This window comes from Cricetulus griseus (genome assembly GCF_003668045.3).
Source record: "Cricetulus griseus strain 17A/GY chromosome 1 unlocalized genomic scaffold, alternate assembly CriGri-PICRH-1.0 chr1_1, whole genome shotgun sequence".
In the NCBI taxonomy this organism is placed as follows: Eukaryota; Metazoa; Chordata; class Mammalia; order Rodentia; family Cricetidae; genus Cricetulus; species Cricetulus griseus.
Window position 1 is genome coordinate 91874628 of NW_023276807.1, and position 26578 is coordinate 91901205.

The following is a 26578-nucleotide window of genomic DNA, read 5'->3' on the forward strand; positions in this document are numbered from 1 at the left end:
GAAGAGAGAATCTCAGCCACTGAAGACTCGCTAGAGGATATACATTCATCCACCAAAGAGAACCTCAAGTCCAACAAAACCCTAACACAAAATATCCAGGAAATATGGGACACCGTAAAAAGGCCAAACCTAAGAATAATAGGTGTAGAAGAAGGTGAAGAAATACTGCTCAAAGGTACAGAAAACATATTCAACAAAATCATAGAAGAAAACTTCCCCAACCTACAGAAGGATATGCCTATGAAAGTACAAGAAGCTTACAGGACACCAAACAGACTGGACCACAAAAAGAAGTCGCCCCGACACATAATAATCAAAACACCAAATCTACAGAATAAAGAGAAAATATTAAGAGCAGCAAAGGAAAAAGGCCAAGTAACATATAAAGGCAAACCAATCAGAATCACACCCGACTTCTCAATGGAAACTCTGAAAGCCAGAAGGTCTTGGATAGATACCCTACAAGCACTAAGGGAGCATGGATGTCAACCCAGACTACTGTACCCAGCAAAACTTTCAATCACTATAGATGGAGAAAACAAGATATTCCACGACAAAAACAGATTTAAACAATACATATCAACAAATCCAGCACTACAGAAGGCTCTGGAAGGAAAACTCCAACCCAACGAACATAACTACACTCACAAAAACACTGTCAGTAGTTAATCGAATTTCACCAAACACAAAAAGAAACAGAAGGGCAAAATCCACACGCAATGATACCACCAACAATAAATCCAAAACTAAGAAGAACCAATGAACAATGGACATTAATATCCCTGAATGTCAATGGTCTTAACTTACCCATAAAAAGATACAGGCTAACAGAATGGATACGAAGACAGAATCCATCCTTCTGCTGTTTACAAGAAACACACCTCAAATTCAAAGACAGGCGATACCTCAGAGTAAAAGGATGGGAAAAGATTTTCCAATCAAATGGGCTCAAGAAACAAGCTGGGGTAGCAATACTAATATCTAACAAATTAGACTTTAAACTGAAAGCAATCAAAAGAGATAAAGAAGGGCATTTCATACTCATCACAGGAAAAGTCCATCAAGACGAAGTCTCAATCCTGAACATCTATGCCCCTAATACAAAAGCATCCACTTTTGTAAAAGAAACATTACTAAAGCTCAAACCACACATAAAACCACACACACTTATAGTAGGAGACTTCAACACCCCCCTTATACCACTGGACAGAACTACTAGACAGAAACTTAACAAAGAAACAAAGGATCTGAAAGAAGTTATGACACAACTGGGTTTAACAGATATCTATAGAACATTCCATCCAAACACAAAAGAATATACCTTCTTCTCAGCGCCACATGGAACCTTCTCAAAAATTGACCACATAGTTGGCAGCAAAGCAAACCTCCACAGGTACAAAAGTATTGAAATAACCCCCTGTATCTTATCAGACCACCATGCATTAAAGCTAGAATTCAACAGCAATACGAATTGCAGAAAACCTACATTTACGTGGAAAATGAATAACTCCCAATTGCACCATTCCTTGGTTGAGGAAGAAATAAAAAAAGAAATCAAAGACTTTCTAGAATTTAATGAGAATGTAGACACAACATACCCGAACTTATGGGACACCCTGAAAGCAGTGCTAAGAGGGAAGTTCATAGCACTAAGTGCTCACATGAAGAAACTGGAGGAAAGTCACATTAGAGAATTGACAGAACAACTGAAAGCTTTAGAGCAAGAGGAAGCAAACTCACCAAGGAGGAGTAGACGCCAGGAAATAATCAACCTGAGAGCCGAAATCAACAAAGTAGAAACTAGGAAAACAGTACAAAGAATCAATGAAACAAAGAGTTGGTTCTTTGAGAAGATCAACAAGATAGACAAGCCTCTAGCCAAACTAACCAAAAGGCAGAGAGAGAGCATGCTAATTAACAAAATCAGAAATGAAAAGGGAGACATAACAACGGACACTGAGGAAATCCAGAGAATCTTTAGGTCATACTTTGAAAACCTGTATTCCACAAAATTGGAAAACCTAAAGGAAATGGACAACTTTCTGGATAAATATCACTTACCAAAATTAAATCAAGATCAGATAAACAGTTTAAATCGAACTATAACCCCTAATGAGATAGAAGCAGTAATCAAAAGCCTCCCAACCAAAAAAAGCCCAGGGCCAGATGGCTTCACTGCAGAATTCTACCAGAAATTCAAACAAGAGCTAATTCCAGTACTCCTCAAACTGTTCCACACAATAGAAGCAGATGGGATATTGCCAAACTCTTTCTATGAGGCTACAATCACTTTGATACCCAAGCCTCACAAAGATATGACTAAGAAAGAGAACTACAGACCGATATCCCTCATGAACATCGATGCTAAAATACTCAATAAAATATTGGCCAACCGAATACAAGAACATATCAGAAAAATCATCCACCATGATCAAGTAGGCTTTATCCCAGGGATGCAAGGATGGTTCAACATACGAAAATCCATCAATGTAATCCACTATATAAACAAACTAAAAAGAAAAACCACATGATCATCTCACTAGATGCTGAAAAAGCCTTTGACAAAATCCAACATCCCTTCATGATAAAGATCTTGGAGAGAACAGGAATAACAGGAACATATCTAAACATGATCAAGGCAATATATACCAAACCAATAGCCAACATCAAAGTAAATGGAGAGAAACTCAAAGCGTTTCCTCTAAAATCAGGAACAAGACAAGGCTGTCCACTCTCTCCATATCTCTTCAATATTGTACTTGAAGTTCTGGCTATAGCAATAAGACAAGAAAAGGGGATCAAAGGGATACAAATTGGAAAGGATGAAGTAAAACTTTCACTATTTGCAGACGACATGATAGTCTACATTAGTGACCCGAAAAACTCTACCAGGGAACTCCTACGGCTGATAAACACCTTCAGCAAGGTAGCAGGATACAAAATTAACTCAAAAAAATCAGTAGCCCTACTATACACAGATGATAAATCCAATGAGAAAGAAATCAGGGAAACATCACCTTTCACAATATCCACAAGCAACATAAAATACCTGGGGGTAACACTAACCAAAAAAGTGAAAGACCTGTACAATAAGAACTTTGAGACTTTAAAGAAAGAAATTAAAGAAGATACCAGAAAATGGAAAGATCTCCCATGCTCATGGATAGGTAGAATTAACATAGTAAAAATGGCAATCCTGCCAAAAGCAATCTACAGATTCAATGCAATCCCCATCAAAATCCCAACACAGTTTTTCACAGACATTGAAAGAACAATACTCAACTTTATATGGAAAAATAAAAAGCCCAGGATAGCCAAAACAACTCTTTACAATAAAGGATCTTCTGGAGGCATCACCATCCCCGACTTCAAGCTCTACTATAGAGCCATAGTTCTGAAAACAGCTTGGTATTGGCACAAAAATAGACTGATAGACCAATGGAATCGAATTGAAAACCCTGATATCGACCCACGCACCTATGGATACCTTATTTTTGACAAAGGTGCTAAATCTATACAATGGAAAAAAGACAGCATCTTCAACAAATGGTGCTGGTACAATTGGATTCGGACATGCAGAAAATTACAGATAGATCCATACCTGTCACCATGCACAAAACTTAAGTGCAAATGGATCAAAGATCTCAGCATAAATCCAACCACACTGAATCTTCTAGAAGAGAAAGTGGGAACTACCCTTGAACAAATTGGCACAGGAGACCACTTCCTGAACATTACGCCAGAAGCACAGACATTGAGGTCTGCAATTAATAAATGGGACCTCCTGAAACTGAGAAGCTTCTGCAAGGCAAAGGAAACAGTCAGTAGGATAAAACGACCACCCACAGAATGGGAAAAGATCTTCACCGATCCCACATCTGACAGAGGACTGATTTCCAAAATATATAAGGAGCTCAAGAAGCTAGCCACCAAAACACCAAACAACGAAATTAAAAAGTGGGGTGCAGAACTAAATAGGGAATTCTCAACAGAGGAATCTGAAATGGCTGAAAGACACTTAAAAAAGTGCTCAAAATCATTGGCCATCAGAGAAATGCAACTCAAAACAACTCTGAGATACCATCTCACGCCTGTCAGAATGGCTAAAATAAAAAACACCAATGACAATCTATGCTGGAGAGGATGTGGAGAAAAAGGAACACTCCTCCATTGCTGGTGGGAGTGCGATCTTGTAAGACCACTCTGGAAATCAGTATGGCGGTTGCTCAGAAAAATGGGAATCAGTGTACCTCAAGATCCAGCCATTCCTCTCTTGGGTATATACCCAAATAGGGCATGTACTTACAACAAGGACATATGTTCAACCATGTTCATAGCAGCATTGTTTGTAATAGCCAGAACCTGGAAACAACCTAGATGCCCCTCTATTGAAGAATGGATTGAGAAAATGTGGTACATTTATACAATGGAGTACTACTCAGCAGAAAAAAGCAATGGAATCTTGAAATTCGCAGGCAAATGGATGGAACTAGAGGAAACCATCCTGAGTGAGGTAACCCAGTCACAAAAAGACAAGCAAGGTATGTACTCACTGATATATGAATTTTAGACATAGAACAAAAGACTACCAGTATATAATGCTCTTCACCAAAGAAACTAGGAAACATGAAGGACTCTAAGGGTTAAATGGTCCCCAGGAATGGAAATGGCATGAACTCCCGAACTAATTGGGGGCATGAGGGTGGGGGGGGAAGGAGCTGCTACAATAAGAGCAAGAGAAGAGGAGAAGAGGAGAGGAAATGGAGGGGCAGAAACATTGAGTTGGGGGAAGAATAGAGGAAAGAGAGCAAGATGAGAGAAACGATATCAGAGGGAGCCACTGTAGGCCCGAGAAGGGATCAGGAACCAGGGAGATCTCCAGAGACCTACAAGGATGACACGATCTGACAATCCAGGCAATGGTGGAGAGGATAACCTAAAAACCCTCCCCCTAAAATGAGATTGATGACTTCTCTTTATGCCATCCTAGAGCCCTCACCCAGTGGCTGATGGAAACAGAGACAGACATCCACAGATATACAATGAGCCGAAATCGGGAATTTAGTTGAAGAGAGGGAGGAATGAAGAACGAAGGGGTCTGTACTAGGATGGAGAAACCCACAGGAACTGTTGGCCTGAACAAGGGAGAGCACATCGACCCCAGATGCTGTCCAGGAGGCCTGTACAAGACTGATCCAGACCCCAGAACATAGATGTCAATAAGGAGGCCTCTGCACTCCAGGGAGCCTCTGGTAGTGGATTAGTATTTTTCCCTGGTGCAAGAAGGGACTTTGAGAGCCCATCCCATATGAAGGGTTACACTCTGGCCCTGGACACATGGGGAAGGGCCCAGGATCAGCATAGGAAGACTTGGTGGACTTTGCTGAGCTCCCGTTGAGGGCCCTACCCTGCCTGGGGAGTAGTGGGTGGATGGGGTTGGGGGGATGGGCTGGGGGTGGGGGAGAAAGTTTGGGGGTGAGGGGAGGGAGAGGGAGAAGGGACTTGAAATAAGCTTGTTCCCTAACTAGAACTAATAAAATAAAATAAAATTTAAAAAAAAAGAATACATGAGTTTAATTATATAAAGCAATTAGCAATGCACAGTGAAATGACTGAATGTTCACCATTATTTTTACTCCAAATGACATCAAGCCACCTGCTCACTGTGTGGGAATGTCCATGCTGTTCTATGTTTCTGCTTCTGATTGTCATGATGCTTCATTTATATAAAATGGTAACATGTATGTGGTACTGTTCAGGTTTTAAGGAGGTGACAATGCTAATAATTATATAAGAATAACTCTATTCTACAGAGGGTCTGAACGATACTTTCCTAAACATCTCCCCAACAGAAAAAAAAAAAAAAAAACCTAGTTCCTAAATGCTTTTCATTTCCCACTGTTGGAAACATTTGCTTTCCACAGTCAGAAAATCTGACTCTCTGCAACTGCAGGGAACCCCAAAACTCTCCCAGCAATTAGATGGAAAATGAAGAACTCAGCAGTGCCTTTCAGTGACATCATTGTACCTTACATGCAGAATAGGTCTACTATGCATAGCTGCTATTTTCTAGGTGTCTCAGGTGACCAGAAGGAGAAGACTGGCTCTCCAACATCTGTGGAAATGAACTGTGTAGGACTTGGGGACAGAGAGTGGGCAGATAACCATCTTTGCTTTAGGCTTATGAGCACTGTTAATTCTTAGGCTTCTGTAAATATTTTCATTTTTCATATTTTTTAACCTAGCAGCAATGTATTCTTTGGAAACTTATAGAAGTATTTGTTTGATTTCAATTTGGAAAATGAAATTTGCATTGCTGGGAGAAAAAAATTAGCACCCCCATGATGCAGCTGTCTCAAACTTCTGTGAATGATGTAGATCTCTGCCCACTCACTGTTAGGGAAGAATGAAACTCCTACAACAGAAGCATTATCTCATTTTCTTTTCTATATATTCATTATTTCAATATTTGCCTATATTCACCTAGGAAAAGGGTATGAAATCCTCAAAAACTGAAAGAATGTTATCTCCTTAACAATGGTCTGTAAATGAAAACTCACCCAAAATGCCTTCAAGAAGTAAAGGTTGTTGTGAATATAATCTGGACCCCCGAAATTGAGTGATAAAGTATGTCTGCTGGAAAATCTGATGGTCTAAGTTCAACCCCCAGGCCCACAGAGTAGAGAGAAAGAGCTGAATCTCCAAAGATGCCGATGCAGGCAATGTGCACATGTGCAACTACACACCCTTATGCATACCCCACAATAAATTTATAAATGCAACTTTCAATATTAGAAAGCATACTATGTTTCTTTTTTTCAAGAGAGTATTTTTAGATGACACATTTTCTTATTTAGCGCATTATTCTAAAATCAAAACAAAACTAAAACATTATTTTTAAGTTAATTATAGTGAAAGTTAGCACCACTGGGGCCATGCTGGTATCATAGTCACAATGCCACTGGGGCTATGCCAATCTGAGTGGCCTGCCTCCTGGAGTTATGGTGACATCCAGACCTGGGCTGCTGCCAAGGATAAAGTGTGGATGTGTGGTTCTGCAGCAGCAGGCATCTGTATTGATTTTTATGGCTCATGTTACCAAAGGGGGCCGTAGAAACCATGTGCAATGAAATCAGATGGCCACACAGGCACACAGCCAGGCCTTGGGTTGACCCACTCTAATATCTACCACATCCATGACCTGCTGAAGCTCCTCAAGGGACTGGTTCTATGGAACAATATCTGCAGAGTCTCTATGAGTGGGGTGTCAGAGAGGAATTTTGGTGAGGTTCCAATGATGATGGAGTACCAGAAACCAGAGACCTTGAACTAGACCAATGACTCATTGAAATGGACATTTTCAAATGAAGTTGATTGGACAAAAGAATATACTGTGTGATAGATACACCTGCATTTTGTTGCTTTTATTTTACAATTTGGCTCTTTGCTCTTTGGGCTGCCTACTACCCAGCTCCCAGGAAAATCACACACATGGAGCTGTATTCTTACCTATAAAAGCCTGGCCTTAGCTTGGTTTGTTTCTAGCCAGCTTTTCTTAATTTAAATTATCCCATATATCTTGTGACTCTGGGCTTTTACCTTTCTATATTTCTGTATTTCTTTCTTTACTTCTTATTCTGTGTCTTGCTGTGTAACTGGGTAGCTGGCCACTGGAATTTTCCTATCCTTCTCCTCTCCTCCAAGATCTCTGCTCCTATTTATTCTCTGCCTGCCAGTCCCACATGTCCTTTCTCCTGCCTTGCTATTGGCAGTTCATGTCTTTCTTAGACCAACAAGTGTTTTAGACAGGCAAAGAATCACAACTTCACAGAGTTTATCAAATGCAACATAAAAGAATGTAGGAGGTTTATTATTATTTTTTTGTTTTTTGTTTTGGTTTTTGGCTTTTTGTTGTTGTTGTTATACTTGGGTTTTTTTTTTTTGCTTGTTTGTTATTGTTTGGTTATTTTTTAAAATTTCCTTTGGCTACAAGGGTGAGAGTCAGATAAGGGTGAACTGGGAGGTGCACAGAATTGTGGTACATGAAGTGAAATTCTCAAGAATCAACAAAAAATATATAAATTTTCAAAAGAAGCCCTGAAAAATAATTTGGAGGCCATGAATATGCTCAGTCAAATGGCTTGTGGTCATTTTTTTTCTTTTCTCTGGTGACAAAGAAGCCTGGTGTCCCTCTCAATCCCTTCAACTTGTCATTTTGTGCCAGTGAAACTTTACTGGATCTTTTGTAAAAAGAAAAGCTAAAGTTAGATCAGAAATATGTGATAAGAATATAGCATGTATAGATTATAGATTTGAATCCTAGTCTGTGCTTAATATTTTCAGAAGTATTTCTGCATTTGTTTACTAAGGCTTTGACAACAATGTATGATAATACTCATCGTGCCCTATACATCAGGAGTGTATTATTTCAGTTGCAGAGTTTGAAACCAAGCTATCAGTAGAATTGGTGTCAACTGAAACTTGTCTATATGTCATGCAGGTAGCCATTTTCATACAGTATCCTCACATATGTTTTTCTTCAATGGGCATCTGCATCCTAATATCTTGTTTTTATAATTTTAATTTAAATATTATTCTTTGACAAGTACATACACATATAATATATTCTGTTCACAAATATCTCTCAAGAATCTCTCATCCTGCCTCCACCAACACACATCAACTACCTTTACCATTTTTGTTTTCCTTTGTGGTCAGCTGAGTTTAACAAGGGCCACTTATATGGGCACAGGTATGAAGCTCACCAAGTGTCATATTACTGAAGATCATGACTTCCTCTCTTCTACCAATCTCTACTTCCATTGATTTCCTTGGATAGGGATGGTCCCAAGAGCCTCTCCCTCATCTATAGTTGATGTTACCTTCTCAGTCTTCTTTAGACCCTGTGCAGACAACTTCAGGTATGGAGAATGTGATAGCCATGTCATGTCCATGAGACATTGTTTCAGTTCGTTCCTGTTTTTTTTCAGCTCTTACATCCTTTCCACCCCTTCTTCGCACAGGGTCCTGAAGCCTTGGAGGGGAGCGACACCATTTTTTCTGAATCATATGAATCCATCCATATAACCTGGTTTTAAATTGACCACCCTTATAGAAATTAAGTATTATAATAGAGCCACACTGTGAGGTACTGGGCATTCAGTGTTAGCAAAGTAACTATATAGAAGGAACAAACATATCCCAAGACAGGTACAAATATGTAAAACTTAAAACAAAGCAGGCATACCATTTCTTGTCCAGTCCTCTTTATAATTTAGAGGATTAATAGGACTTCTTGTCCCTCAGTCACCTGTCTCTATCTTATTTCCACACTGTAGTTGGTTTATGGTCCAATCATGCTGAGGACATGAGTCCCTTGGCCTGATTTCTTGCTTTTCATTATGGACTTTACAGAGTGTTGCTGAAAAATCTGTACCTCATCCTCATCCTGTCACCTGCCATGTATCATGGAAAAGCTGGCATCAGCACATTGGAAGGTAAGCCTTCTCCAAGATGCCTATAATGCTGCAGAAAGGCAGAATGTCTGAGAAAAGATGATGTGAGATTGTCACCCGATGAAGGCAGGGATAGGCTCTACAATTGGTGTCTTTGCAGGTTATTGCATTTGGTGCTTTGTGCTGGTTGCTGAATCCATAGCATGTGATTAGAGAAAATGTGGCAGCTGGCCTGACTGGCTGATGCAAGATGATTAAGCATATGATTAGCACTTCAGCTGCCTCTTATGTATGATAGCTCTGGCAACTCAATAGTCAGATTCAGACTATAGTGCTCACATATTAAAGATTGTTATTTTATTCTTAAAGTATAATACATTCTTTAGGTTATATTGAGTGTTTTTTTAATCTAATAAAATTCTTGTTTTTAATATCCATATGAATATATAATTTATGCATCTTTGTATGATGAATATGGCTTCCATTTCCAGTTTTGTATTTCTATAACTATAAATGATAGGCAGGCCTATGTTGTAATGTTATTTAGCTGTCTCATTTTGTCAAAGAAATAAATAAGAGACAGCAGTAATTTACTGGGAAGACTCTAGTCTTATAATTTGATGTCATAATTCTCTCTTCATAGAAGAAATTCCAAAAGAGTTCCTTCACATATGCTTTAAGTTACAGATAAGCTATCAAAACTTTTCATTTTCCTTTGAGTGAGAGTGAACAGGATCAAAGTTCAGATCAAATTCAGCCACGCTGGGTAGTTTTGAGTGTGATTTTGAATGCTATATACTCTATAATTTTCTTTATATTTTTGAAGATTTTATTTGTATAAGTGTTTGCATACATGAATATATCTGTATCAAACACACTTCTTATGCCTCAGAGACCTGAATAAGGGGTTAGATCTCCTGAAAGAGAGTAACAGACAGTTTGAACTTCCAAGTGGGTGCTGGAAACAGAACCTGATCCATCTGCTGTTTCATCTCTAGCCTATCATGTGATTCCTATTATAGTCACTGAAAAGAATTTAATTTTCATTAGGGTTCTTATTATTTACTGGTGGTATATTTTTTCTCAAGGATACTTGGTACATTTGCTTATTATGGAACTCAAAATTCACTCAATCCATAAAAGACATCCCATAAATATCTGCTCACTACCTGATTAACACATGTGATTTTCCTGAAGCCCCATAGTTATTCTTTATTATTTCAATTATGAAACAGATAATGAAGAAGTATTTTGTGAGCCAGACAAAAATGCCTCTGAACAGTGGTCAGTTACAAACCCTCCAATGATTGACCAAAACATGATGACATGATTATAGGTGTTATATACGGAAAAGTGAATTTCATGTTTTAAAGAAAGCATGATGTTTCATTTAATGTGAAGGGTCATAGTTGTGTAACCCACTGCAAAGAGAATAAACAATTATAATCTGTAGTAGAAATGTAAGGACTGAATCATATATTTAAGCATTCATATTTAGGATTTAGAAAGATCTGCAGTATTCAAAGTTCAGATATTAACCACTGAGTCTTTATGTAGTAGGCAATGAATTAAGCTGAGGATTTCATATCTTAATACTTTGGAATCATGACCCTTGCTTGAAAATCTATGAGATCCCAAGGATTCTACCAGAAGTAGCAAGAAAATGTTAATAGTATGAGAAGCATGAATCATCCAGACACCAAATGGAGATCATAGTTTCTGCTCCATGAACTTTAGCCAACAATGGACAAACTCATCAAATTCTAGTGTGAGGCATGGGGAGGGGTGCTCACACAGTTGTGTGAAGACCACAGGACACTCTGGAATATCATTCCTTAGGAACTGTACAGTTTCCCCTTTTCTTCATTTTCTTCCACTGGCATTTCACCACATAACTAAGCTGGCAGCCCAGTAAGCCCCAAAATCTGCCTTTTTCTCTCTCACTCTGATTACCAGTGTGTGCCATCATATTTGGCTGTTCTATATGTGTCCTGGGTAGCAGACTTAGTTCTTTTGCTTGCAAGGCAAACACTTTACTAGTTGAGCCAACTTTATAGATTCGGCAAGCCTCATTCTGGGTCTGCCTTTCCACTGAATGTTTTGGAAATATGTAAAAGCAAGTTGCATTCAAGAAATGTTTGAGTGGGGCCGGGGTTTGGTGGCACACGCCTTTAATCCCAGCACTCAGGAGGCAGAGGCAGGCGGATATCTGTGAGTTCAATGCCAACCCGGTCTCCAGAGCAAGTGCCAGGATAGGCTTTCAGGATAGGAAGGTTTGAGTTTATAAATGATTATAAATGATTTCTTTAATATTATTAAAAATAGAAAGATACTGATTTTATACCATAAATCAGCCACCATTATCTGGTTTAAATCAGGATATGAGATACCACTGTAATAGGTAAAGAATGATAAAAATGAAATTGTAGCCAAACATAGTATCAGAGAACAAAATTTCTCATGACCTTTTTTTATTTTTCCTAATTTAAAAAATTGGCAATATGTGCCATTAAGGAAAAATCAAATATATAATATGACTTCTTTTTGCCTAACACATAAAAACATAAATTTGTACCTAACAAGTGTCTTTGGGAATGAATAGGAATTAAATATATCCCTGGCTGAATAATATACAGATAGGGGATTGTGGCTCTCGTAGACCAATATATTTCCACTTAAACATTTAAGATGACTGAATTCCTGTTTTCTGTCTCTTTCCAAGGTCCCACCAGATGGTTTCTTTCAGTGAGATTTTCAAACTTCCCAGGGGCTGGAGCTCTTGCTGCCCTGCAAAAGCCCAAACCAGACAATTCTGAAGAAAAAAAGGGAACTAACCTTATCCTCAAATGCATGTTTTCTTCTTAGCCAAACAGCTCCATTTCCATCAGAGGGTCCCTGCTTTAGTTTGGGGAGCTTCTGTTTGTAAACCATCTGCATTAGGAAGCCTAAACATAACTTTGAAAAAGACTATAGCAAACAGTATATATCCTAACAGAGAAGGGGGAAAGCTCATGATGCCTCAACCCAGGATAAAGGACTAATGAAAAGGAGACCATGGATTTAAAAGAGATCAGTGGGAGGCCTTTGATTGTGGAAGGAGGGATTGATATATTTATAGTGTAATTTCAAAACCTATTTACAATATACAAACTGGAAAAAGTTAGCTTAGTGCTGAGACCTTGCTTTTCTTGCATTTTTTTATTTAAATCATCAAAGAAAAAGTATGTTCCTGTAACCTGATTAGCCCTCACCATATCAGCATATGCATAGCCCTAGAAAGAGACACTTCATATGCACTAAAATTAGGAAACTTTGAGCAAAATGAAGAGCACAGTATGTGAAACTCACAGATGTCTACATTGTGGAAAGCATCAATATTTAGAGGATGTTTAATAATACGTCTATGGTTATTTTTTTTTGTCAACTTAACACAAGCTAGAGCCATCTAAGTAAAAGAAAACTTTTGAGAAACTGCCCCATGGAAATTGCCTGTTGACAACCCTATGGGGTATTTTCTTGATTATGATTGCTGCAGAAAGGACTAGCTCATTGTGGGGAGGGCAATTCCAGAGCAGTGGGTTCAGTCCTCTATTAGAAAGCAAAATGAGCAAAAAAGCTGGAAGAGCAAGCCAATAAGTGATATACTTTCATGGCCTGTGCTTCAGCTCCTGCCTCCAGCTTCTGGTCTTGACTCCAATACATGATGGACTGTATAGTGAAATATACATGTTTTACCAAAGATTTCTTTTACTCATATGTTTATCACAGAAGTAGAAAAGCATGCTGATACAGTAAACACATTTAAAATGGAGAAATGTTCATAGAAATAGGAGGAAATAATATGAAAAGAATACATCTTTTAATATAGGATTTGAATGAGCAATTTTAAGAAAGAAATGAATACAACTAAAAGACTAGAAGACAGATGTTCAAATTCCCAATATTTAAAATCCAGAGGTCAGTGTTCACCATCTTCTGTGAGAAAATGTTCCAGTATCCATGATTTACTAGAGTGCTCTATAGTTTGTGTGGCTACTGATTATCATTTGAAATATTTGCAACAAGTCCCAGCCACATTTTAATGGTGGAAATGGAAAAACTGGCCAGTAAAATATATTTTCCTGGCATGCATGCTGGAGACACCTGTAATTCTAGCAATTGGGATCCTGAGGAAGAGGGATCACAAGTTCAAGGCCATCTTGTAACACATCATGAGATATTTTCCCTGAAAAAAATCAACCAATCAACAAATCAATCAATAAAAACATACCAAGTCAAGGAATATCACATTGAATATTTCCTTAAAAATTTGTTAGGAAATTGTTTTCCCCAATTATATTTGTGAAATAGTCACCTATATTTTGTGATTTAACATGTTAGCAAATTAAGTATGCTAAATTCTGTAGTCAATGAACTGTTTACTTGTTTACTTGATCCTTAGATCACAATTCATTGGAGTAACTCCTCAGGACATCTATGGGAGCAAGTTTGGAAAAGTCCCTTAGAAGCTCCAACTACTAATACTTTGAAAACTAACCAAAAATGAAAATTAATTCAAGAATATTTTTTCTTCTTTTCTGGGAAAGAAAAAAATTAAATGTGATTGCTGTATAAGTAAGCATAGAGAATTACTCTGAAGCAGATCTCTTTGAAGATTTTTTTTACTAATAACCCTTTTTTGCCCCCCCATTATAAAACCCTAGAAAGTTGTATATTCTGGTCAGGATATATGTATCTATATTATTATTATTTTATATATTTTTTGGTTTTTCAAGACAGGTTTTCTCTGTGTAGCTTTGGAGCCTATCCTGGCACTCTCTCTGGACACCAGGCTGGCCTAGAACTCACAGAGATCTGCCTGCCTCTGCCTCCCAAGTGCTGGGATTAAAGGCATGTGCCACCAACGCCTGGCTCAGGCGTTATATAATATATATATATACATATATATATATATGTATATATATATATATATTTACTTAATTTCACATAATTAAACCAAAGGTAAATATTTGATGCTGTAGGTTGTTCAACAGTTTTCAGAATTGATGAATATTTTTATTTTTGCTTATTAGATTAAATTTATCTTATATAATATGCTTTGATCATACTCTTTCCCTTCCTCCAACTCCTAGCAGATCCTACATACCTCCCTACCATTCCAAATTCATGTTTTTCTTCTCTTAATAAATCAAAACATGCAAGGCATTGGTGGCACACACCTTTAATCCCAGCACTAGGAGGGCAGAGGCTGGCAGATCTCTGTGAGTTCAAGGCCAGGTTCGTCTACAGGGCTACTTCCAGGACAGGCTCCAAATCAATACAGAGAAACCCTGTCTTGATAAACAAAAAACAAAAATAAAAAAATCAAAACATTTTAATTAAAAAAACAAAGACAAAAGCAATAACAAAACAAAGTACAAAAATCAAAACAGAACAACAACATAAAAAAAACTGCATGGAGTCCATTTTGTGTTCCTAAACATGGAGTGTGGTTAATATATCCATTGTCACTTGTTTGGAGATACTTGATTTTCTTTTCTCAGCAGGTACTAATCACAACTGTCTTTTTATATAAGACTTTGTGCTGCCTTTCCCTTCACTGGATAGGGATGTTATTTGGCTTGGACTTGTCCAGTTCTTGTAAGTGCTGTCCACCACGTTCCATGAGTTCATATGTCTTAGCATTCCTGGAAGATACTGTTTCATGAGTTATTCACAATCTCTGTCTCTTACAGTCATTCCACATCCTCTTCAGATCCCTGAGCCTTGAGGTGAAGAGTTTAATAAAGATGTCACATTTAAGACGAAGTTTGCCAATATCTCTTACACTCTGCACATTGCCTCGCTTTAGATTTGAGTTGTTGTTTTTGTTTGTTTGTTTGTTTGTTTGTTTTTTGTTTGTTTGTTTTTTCCAGACAGGGTTTCTCTCTGTAGCTTTGGAGCCTATCCTGGCACTCGCTCTGGAGACCAGGCTGGCCTCGAACTCACAGAGATCCGCCTGCCTCTGCCTCCTGAGTGCTGGGATTAAAGGCATGCACCGCCAATACCAGGCTAGATTTGAGTTTTAATTATCATCTACTTCAAGCAAAAACATCTCTAACATGAGTTGAGTGAGTCATTGATCTGTTGATATAATAATATGTCATTAGCTGTCATTTCTATTGGTCCTTAAGCAGAAAAATACTAGAATATTTTTCTCAAGGGCTCCTAGCCTATCTAGTCTCAGGTTCTTGGCCACTTTAGGACTGTCAAGTATGAGTTCCATCTAATGGAATGGTCATTAAATCTAATTTAAAAATCATTAGTTATTCTTATATTTGTGCTACTATTATACCAATATATCTTACTGTCAGTTTAATATTATAGGTCATTGTGTTCATAGCTGGGTGATAGGAATATTTTATTTTTCTTTTCTAGTAGTATGTACAGTGCCTTTCACACCAAAAAAATCTGCTTAATAGGAGAGAAACCACTACTTGTCCATCAGCTACATTACTTGATTGTCTAAGTAAGTGGTGACTTCAAGAACAGGGTTTAGTGACAGGTTGGGAAGGTAAAAAATAGCATTGTCAGTACTTTGTGATGTTTAAGGAAGTCTATGGGACCTTTTGGACAAGACTCAATAAGATGTAACTCATTCCTCATTCTAGATATCAGGTTGAAGCCTTATTTGTCCTGTTATACAGTAACTCCACTTAAATTCTGCTCCTATGTGTTTGTATTTTAGTAAGCCTCTACAGTAGTAGGCTTTCATATACTGCTTTTCAAAATGCATGTAGTGTTTGTTATAGCTCTCTACATTCCTTCCTGAAACTTGCACAAATCATCGATGCAGCTGCTACTTGTGTGTGTATATGTGTGTGTGTGTGTGTGTGTGTGTGTGTGTGTGTGTGTGATGTATATCAATGCATGCAGAAGTATGCTTAGAGTTATTTCAGAAATTTGTGTAAATCTGTAAATCTAATACAAATTAATTTAATGAATTTTTGGTAAGATTAAATCAATAACTGGATTTTTTGTTTGTTTACTTATTTTTGTTTTTGTTTTGTGACAGGTTTTTTCTGTACAATTATGTTTTTCCTGGAAGTTGCTTTGTAGACCATGATAGATTTAAATCACATAAATCTGCCTGCCTTTGACTCCTGAGTACTGGAACAAAAGGCATGGGCCCACATGCCCAGATACTTCAACCTTTTAAATTAAGCATTCTTATATAGTACAATCCAAAATTTTACTAATCTGAAAGCCCTATGCATAGAGGTGATGGCAAAATAGATGTTAATATCTTTTTCTTCACATGTAACCATGCTTCACCTACACTAGAAAAATTTGTATGCACAATTTTTTTCATTCATTTATTTAGCTCATAATGTCATGCACAATTATGATACACAATACAGTATGTTCACAATGGCATGGCTAAATAAAACCAATTAACATGTTATATCACACTTATTCATCTTTTTTTTGTTTTGAGAACACTTAAAGTATACTATCTTACAACTTTTAAAATATAGCATATTGTTATCAACCATATTTATCATGCTCTCAGTAGACCTCAAGACTTCACAGAGTCCATGTCTCTTGTCCAACTGCACTTTTATATCCTTAAAACATTCGTTTCCCCATTGTTAAAAGACAGACATTGAAGCCTAATAGCCACAATTCTGTTCTCTGTTCCCATGAGTTCATCATTTCTAGGTTACACATAAAGTTGAAATTGTGTGACATTTGTCTTCCAGTGTGTCACTTATTTTTTTTTTTTGGCAAGCATATAACTTTACTACTTACTAAAGATGAAATCAAATTTGCATGCACAGGTGAGCATTCACTGAAACACCTTGGATTCATCTCATATTTGAGTTTTAATTAGCATATATATATATATATATTCATATATATATGTTCATATAAAAAGAGCAATAATGGCAATATGTTATACTTCAATAGCAGCAACAGCTTTTCCAGGTTCTGCAGTCATTTGAACAAAATTGTAGAGACATCCAACACACTCCATTTAAAAAAAAACACACAACAACAACAACAACAAAAAGTAAAAAACAAAATCCCAGAAAACAGAGCAGTTCTGTTACTCTTGTGGTACTTGGCACCATTTTTTTTTTTTCAAATTAGCTTCCCAGTCATCATCTGGGAGGAAACCATTCTGAGTAACATCATTAAAAACAGCTATGATAAAGCATGGTCACTACTACCCACTGTGGATATCAGTATGGCAACTCCTCAAGAAAATGGGAATGAGTCTACCACAAGATCCAGCAATTCCACTCCTAGTCATATACCCAAAAGAAGCACATTCATATAACAAGGACATATTTTCAACATGTTCATAGCAGCATTATTTGTAATAGCCAGAAACTGGAAGCAGCCTAGATGCCCCTCAACCAAAGAATGGATAGAGAAATTGTGGTACATTTACACAATGGAGTACTACTCAGCAGAAAAAAACAATGGAATCTTGAAATTTGCAGGAAAATGGATGGAACTCGAAGAAACCATTATGAGCGAGGTAACCCAATCACAAAAAGACAAACATGATATGTACTCACTCATATGTGGACCTGCTTTATGATACATAGTTGTGACCATGTATTCGCAATTAAAACACTGAAATTTTAAACATACTCATGTATCATTGTAGGGGAAATGTTAGGCAATCCCTCTTTGGGGCTGGCACAGGTGATGCAGACCCTGCACAATAGGGTGTGGTCAGTGTGATGTAGCAAGACCTTAAATATGAGTGTGGCAGGCAGGCGGCTCTCCATGGTTCACCTGGTTGTAGGGGAATGACTTGCTCGCATGAGTACTCTTCTATTAAAACATCCGTTCTTAAAACTTGCTCTGACTCCTTTGCAGTAAACATTAATTATGCCCCACTATATTTTGGTGTTTGCAGTGCGATTTTTATTCTGAACCCATGGGATTTGTTCCCTTGCTGCATCAGCGCCCAGGTAATTTTTCATCTTTGCCTGTGCACTAACCACCAGAGTATTTCTGGCACCGTTTGTGCTGAGAGGAGCCACATTATCCTCTACCTGCTCCTCCAGGCAGCTTCAGTGCCTGCTGCCCTTGCCACCTAGAGGTTTCATTTCTCTGTGTGCAGTCTCTGCCCCAGTGTCCAGCAAGCCAGAATTATTATTAATTCTTACTTTCAGCTGAAGCCTCTATCATTAATATCATTAAACTTGTATCATTAATACAAGTTTGCCAAAAAAAAACAACCTTTTTCCCTTCATCCTGCTCTCTGCTATAGAGTTGCCATGTGATCCCCCGGCAAGAGATGGCTCCAGAGGAAGGCATCCTCGATAAGATAAGTCTCATAAAATATATAGATTTAAGACATTTAAGACTGAGCTAGCAGATGAGAAATTCTAGTCATTGGCCCATCAGCATTTGTACCTAGGATAAGTCTCTGTGTGTTACTTGGGACAATAATGTGGCAGCAGGCAGAACTCAGGCGGCCTGGCAAAAAGTACCCATGTGGAAGCAGGGCATGAGTGGATGCGGTTTAAAGACTTATCATTACATATCATATGTTGGCTTTGCATGTTGTGATGGTATGTTCACTACAAGTTCAGAACGCAGCTCTGAAAAAATTATATAATACTGCATGTGGAAGTGCTAATAAAGATAGCTTGAATTCACCACATTTGATTTTGAATTGTTTTTCATAGCTGCATATTCAGTAATATTTTCCTTCTATCAAATTCTTCATGATCTTATGCTCAGTTATAAGACTACATATGGGCTTCTATCACACACTCTAAAACTCTTGGCTTTTAATACTTGCCATAATGATTGGTGCTCTTTTTCCTACAGTCCCAGAACAGATGTATATATATGAAAACATTTCTGAAAGTTGGCTACAATTGAAAACATTTGTGCATATGATGTTTTAGTAATAGGAATAGATAAGCACATGTCTCCAATAGGTTGAGGCTCATTATTTCTCATTAATGTTAAATGTGAAATATATTTTTGGAAAAGACTAACTACTCTATCATACTAGATAGATAGAATATCTACTCCATTTAGATGTATAAATATTCAGTGTTTCACATGTCATTTACCACAGTAGACCACAACTTAGATTACTATCTTTTACTTTAGGAAAGTAATTTTTATTTCTCATTTCTTGATTTTATGTAGGTTATTTCTTCCCAAGTTTCTTTTCCATTGTGAATTCTGAATCTCTCTCTCTCTCTCTCTCTCTCTCTCTCTCTCTCTCTCTCTCTCTCTCACTCACACACACACACACACATGAATATATATAATACATAATTTATATTTTACTAAAGTACTCTCATGAAAAATTACAGGTGTCTGCCCTATATTTCCTTGAAAACCCAGACTGCACAGAGCTCAACTACTGGATTTTATGGATCACTACAGCAAAACTTGGGGACATCCTCGACTTTGTATGAATCCAATTTTTAAAGCAAAATACTGAGTGAAGAGATACCGAGGCCTTATTAAAATGTATGAATCTATGAATTGAAATCAAGACAGGCTAAAGAAGATAAACTAAATCTCAAGTAACCCATACTTTTCAAGTCCCTAGACTGTCTTTTGGGTAATGTACTTTGAGGTATCTAAATTGAAACAAAGCTTTTCTGTATCTTAAGCTTAGAGTAAACAAAAGTGACAAAAAGTTGATTTCACTACATGGTTAAAGGGATTCCATTTAATGCTGTACTTCTAGGAGTATATTTACAGAATGTTTATTGTTCTGGAGGAAGAGACAATCAGTAGTTTCTTCCTCCCTCCCTCCCTCCTTTCATTCATTCTTTCTTTCTTCCTTTCATGTCCTGACTGCAGTTCCCCTCCTCCCATTCCCCCTTTTCTCTCCCCTGACCTCTCCTCTGCAGATTATCAATCCAATCCTCCTGTTTCTATTCAGAAAGGGACAGGCCCCCAGTGGATATCAACAAAGCATGGCATATCAAGCTGCAGTGAGACTCAGACTAAGCATCTCCCCTTGTGTTTAGGCTGGACAAGCCAATCCAGTATGAGAGTTACCCTATTCATGTTTCTGTGATGCTGCCCCATCAGGCTGCTTCAGTGTGCCTCACTCCACAAGGTGTTTGTACCATTCTTTCTCCTTTTGCAGCTGAATTTTCCTCAACTTGTAAGCCAATTATTGATACAACCAACTCACTGGCCAGTAAAAAGTACCTCCTTTCCCAGCACAACCCTTCAGGTTATGGCCAGTGGGATCCTTCCCCCTGACCTCTGGAAACATCCTCCTCCATGCCATTCCATCTTGACAATGTAACAGTTCTATGTACATTAGAAGAGTTGAAATTCATTAATGAACTCCCCATTGTCATGTAATTAACAAGCAATCAATTAGGCCTCCCTGCCACATGGCAGACAAGTAGTGGGGATCATCTCCCCTGCCTCTCTAACCATAGGTTCAGCTCTCCTGTGCTGCCTCTGTGAATAAGGTGAACACCTGTGGGGAGGGATAGGGTCATGTTTCCCACTTTCTCAGTTTCTGGGAGGGGCAGCTCTCCCTTGAGGGATGGACCTCCTTTCCTGCTTCTGTACCCAATGAGGGAAGCACAGCTATTCTGGGGCCTTTAAATGGATGAGCTGGAAAGTTCTCCCTCATTGATATCCTGTGGGAGAAGGCCAGGCTGCCTGCTTTCTTCTCTTCCCAGGATTATCTCCCAATTCTGCCTCATTTCTTTGGCAGAAATTATTGTGGGACAGGAGTGGCATGGTTGTTGAGCTCTTCACCTCATGACAGCTGAGAAACAAACAACAAAAAACACAGAAGAAAGATCTGTACCCTAACACTGACAAATCACCTTTAAGTATACACTTCAATCATTCATTAGTCCCCAACTCTTATAGAATCTACTGTCCCCAAAATGATTCTCTAGAGAATCATGGGACTGAGCCCTTAACTAAAATTCTGTGATAAAAGTAAAGGTCAAAGTGTGTTCTTTTACCATGAAAATTTTTCTAATTTTATGCCATAATTATAAGTTATAGAGTAATCCAATCAAGCCACTCAACATACATATATGCCAAGAATTTCTAATATGTGATTATGGGTGCTTGAAAAATGTTTCATAAGCAGCAGTAGAAGACAGAAAATGAAACATCAAGTGTTCTGTAATAACAATCCCTTCTAACACAGTTATTCTGGTTCTTATGTGTATGAATTCACCCAAAGGTTGTATGGCTAAAATGTTTTCCCATAGGTCAGACTTCCTGTCAGGGCATGTGGCAAAAGCTTGCTGCATCTGCTTCCCAGGCAGTGGAAACAGAGTATAAGCATCCTGCCTGGCGGGACAGGAGAACTTCTAAGGAGGCTAGTAGAAAGATTGGACGACCCTGAGATTGTAGTTTCCCCAGGAATCTCCTTCTGGGACAGGAATTGGTTGAAAGATTAGAGGCTTCCAAAAAGAAACTTCACAGCCAGAGAAGGAATTTGTTTCCTTGAAAAGGGCTTCAATATGTCAGATGAACTTTCAGGAGACTTGGAGCTGAGACAAGGTGGGGGGAGGCATACACCATGGCAGGATGCTTCATCATGCATGTCAGCCAGATGAGACCATGCTGACATCTGAGGACTATGCTGCCACTGGGGCCATACTGATCTGGGTAGCCTGGGGTGTCACCAAAGCCATAATAACATCTAGGACTGAATTGATGCCAAGAGTCATGTCTAGTCTATTGTCCTCCTGAAGCTGGGGCCTATGAAAATGTGTGTAGCCCATGTTAGCACAGGGGTCACTGGAACCATGCTGTGCTGAGCCAGCTCATCCATTTAAAGGCCCCAGAATAACTGTGCTTCCCTCACTGGGTACAGAAGCAGGAAAGGAGGTCCATCCCTCAAGGGAGAGCTGCCCCTCCCAGAAACTGAGAAAGTGGGAAACACGTCCCTATCCCTCCCCACAGGTGTTCACCTTATTCACAGAGGCAGCACAGGAGAGCTGAACCTATGGTTAGAGAGGCAGGGGAGATGACCCCCACCACTTGTCTGCCATGTGGTAGTGTGGGCAAGGGAAACATGCTCTCCCCCTTCATTCCTTGCTACCTGTGGCAGGAGCGAGCTGGTCCTGAGTTAGGAGAGTGAGAAAAGTAGCCCCACACTTCCCCAGCTGCAACCCACAGGAGAATATGCCATGCATCCCACCTGGGAAGCACACTAGAGCTGACCCATTGTTGGGGGGGTGCAGGTGAGCCAGCCCAGATGGAAGGATCGCAGGAGAGCTAACCTCACCACCACCACCACCCATTTTCCCTATAGTAATCAGGAAAGAGGGCTCTATACATTGCCTGGGCAAAACAGTAGAGCTGTCCCTGATGGTTTGAGTGTGAGTGATTCTGACCTGAGGATCTGACAGCAGGAAAACTTGCCCTACTCCTTTAAGCATTCCATATTGTGTGAGCTAGCCAAGGCAGTGCTGGAGAACTCACTGGGGTGGTGATGATAAGGGAAAGGTGGAGGGCTGATGAACCCAATTACTCCCCAAGCCCTAAACCAGGGCTATGAGTTGGCCATCCCCAACATCCACCCCATCTAAGAACTGTGGAGCATGTGAATGGGGATGAACCTACAGATCTAAAACAGAAAGATGTTGTTTTTCTGTCAGCACCATGGAAACACCTGAATTTACTTCTCTTTTAACCATTAATTGTGTCTGACTGTAGAGTTACTGGAATATTTCATAGGAAATAACCAGTGGGACTATTATGTTCCCCTGGATCTGCCTCCAGCTCCTGCCAGTAGAAAAATTTCAGTAAATATCCATGATTCTGCTTATCAATAAGACTCCAGAGTCAGAGGCTGGTGGGAAAACTTGCTAGATCAGAGAGGTTGAGGAGCAATTAACTGACCTATGAAGTATCTCAGAAAGAGAGTCTCCTTCAGCTCTGCCCAAACAAAAAATACACCCACACTTGATGTCTCTACCACTTCCTGTACTTTCTTATACTTGGTTTCCAGACTCCCTCTGTCTCTCTATGATTACTTTCTCTCAACCAGTTATTGGTCTGCCTCCAAAACAAGATTGATTTTATTTAAATAATGCAAATGCAAACTGGGGGTTCACAGAGTGTTGGAATATCCCACATCAGCAAGATCTCTGTTATACAAGACATTAACAGGATATCCAACACAAGCCCCACTGAGCTCCCATTATCAATTGCTTAGCAGAAGCCAGAGGCCTTGAGACAGACCAATGAACATTTATAAGTAAAGATGAATACATGAATGAACTAAATCATAAACTATTGATCCAAAGGACCACACTACAGTTTCCATGACAAGATTCTTTATTGTTGTTTCCCTTTTATTTTGTTGTTGTTTCTGTTTTATTTTGTTTCATTATATTGTTTAGTTTTTGGTTTTTCTTTTAAACTTAGGGTTTTGGGGGGGGTTGCAAGGGCAGAGGGCAGTTGTAAAGGGACAAGGATATAAGTGGGATTGGAATGAATGATGTGAAACTCACAAAGAATCAATAAAAGTTTTAAAAATGTAAATTCCCTTACTTTAAAACTATTCCAGTGCAACTTCTATCAATACTTATCAAAGTGTTGTTCAAAATAAAAGCCAATAGATGAATATCCATCTTCTCTTACATCTCAACATTTCTTTTAAAACAATAAGTGAGCTTCTACATATCAAATGTTATTTATACTAAATGTAAGGGAAGCCAAATTTTGCCTATGAAACAATTTTGGATATGCTGATAGGAGAAGAAACATGTCCATTATAATGTATTTAGAATATGCAGGGAAAGTAATCTTAAGTATTCTTACTTCCTTGAAGGCAGAGTCAATTTCTCCTAATATTTCTGAATTTTAGTTTAATAATAGTTTGTTACCTGGCATTAGCATTAAAAATCTACTTCTCTCCATATATGGGTTTGCAAGAAAAAAGGAAAATATCTATTTCTCCTTAATGCATGAATTATTATGAAATACATTTCTAGTCCAGTCACGTATGATAAAGCTTAATATCTCTTAGACTGAATACTTGTTTACTAGCCTTAATTTTTTTGTTTTTGAGACAGGCTTTCTCTATTTTGGAGCCTATTTTGGCACTCATTCTGGAGAACAGGCTGGCCTCGAACTCACAGAGATCCGCCTGCCTCTGCCTCCCGAGTGCTGGGATTAAAGGTATGCACCACCAACATCCGGCAAACTAGCCTTAAACATTGACAGAGATATTTAACATCTCTGTACTTTCTTTTTCATATTGGCAAAACAAGACTAGGTGTCACTACACCACACAGTGGATACTATTAGGGCAAATTTGAATTCCCAGGAAAATAACATTTCTCCCTCATATATACTGGAGTTATTATTGCTAAGCAGTTAAAAACCAGTCCATGATCCAGGCACATGTTAAAGACTCAGTTCCTTCCTCCCTGTACTACAGGCACAACCTTATAGATATGACACAGGATGTAAACTAATAGTCAGTATCCCATGTTCTGCCTTTCCAGTTTCCAGTGTTTGTAAAGCAGAATTCTCCCATGAGATATCCAAATATGTCCCATTAGCATGAATTTCATCAAGTGACTCCATGTGGACACAGTTCCGAGATAATTGGAAAAATACTATTCTTGACATTTCTGTGAAGATGACTGTTAGATGAGATTGACAATTTAAACTGTTTTGAATTAAGGACATTAATCTGTATATTGTGGGTGTGACCTATCTGATCACTATAAGGACTAAAGCAGACTGACTCCCCCTGAACAAGAGGCCATGCTGCCTGAACAAGTATACAAGTATATCAATTTCTTAATCTCTCTCTCTCTCTCTCTCTCTCTCTCTCTCTCTCTCTCTCTCTCTCTCTCTCTCTCTTTCCCATTTCCACATGAGTTCTGTTTATCTGGAGATACCTTTCTCATATGATGAGGGAACCAATCTACCTATCTTGAGTGTCAAAAAGCTCAAATTAATGTCCAAGGATCCATAAGAATGACCCCAACTAAGAATCTAAGCAATAGTGGAGAGGAGACCTTAAATGCCATCCTAGAGCCTTCTTCCAGTAGTTTATGGAAGCAGAAGCAGAGATTCACAGCCAAGCACCCAGGAGTTGAACTTCTGTAATCTAGTTGTAGAGAGGGAGGAGTGATAAAAGAAGAGGTGAAGACCATGCTGGGGAACCCACAGAAACAGCTGACTTGAGTAAGTGGGAGCTCAAGGACCCCAATCTGACAGCTGGGGAACCAGCATAGGACCGAACCAGCCCCATGAAGATGAGTATTATTTGGGAAGCTGGGTACTCTATAGGGCCTCTGGCAGCAAAACCAGTATAAACCAGTATTTATCCCAAGTACATGGATGGGATTTTGGTCCACATTCCCTGTGGAGAAATAGTCTTTCAGACTAGATACACAGAGGAGGAAGTAGGTCTACCCTCAAAAGATGTGACAGACATTGATGATCCCCCAAGGAATGTCTCACCATCCCTGAGGAGTGGAAGAGGGGTAGGATGGGGATTTGGGGTCATGGGAGGATTGAAGGGGGAGAAGGAACTGAGTTTTGTATGTAAAATAAGATTTTTTAATTTAAATAAAAATTATTTTAAAAATCTCAAACTATGTTCATTCATTTACATGTAGCTATTCAATTTCAGTAGGACCATTTGTTTCAAGAATCTGTCCTTTCTCCAGCATATACTGTCAGTTTCCATGGCAAAAATCAGATGGTTATAAGAGTGTTGCTCATATGTGGGTCCTTAATTCTATTCCATTGCATAATGGATCTTTTTTGTGTGTGCCAGCACTATAGTTCCATTATTTGACTTGAGATCTGAGGTTGTGATATCTCCAGAAGCTCTTTCATTCTTTAGCATTGTTGTGCCTACCCTGATTCTTTTTTGTTTCCATACTAGTTTAAGTCTTTTTTCAGTTTCTGTGAAAAAAATATAATTAGATCTATAGAGATTATTTTGAATCTATAGATTGTTTTTGGTAGGATGTCTAATTTCTCAATATTAATTCTACTTAAATGAAAAAGGGGTTCTTTCTATCGTACTTGCATCTTTTTGACTATGTATGTGTATGTCTTAAGATTTTCATTGTACAAGTCTTTAGTTTCCTTAACAAAATTTATTCCAAGATATTTTTTGA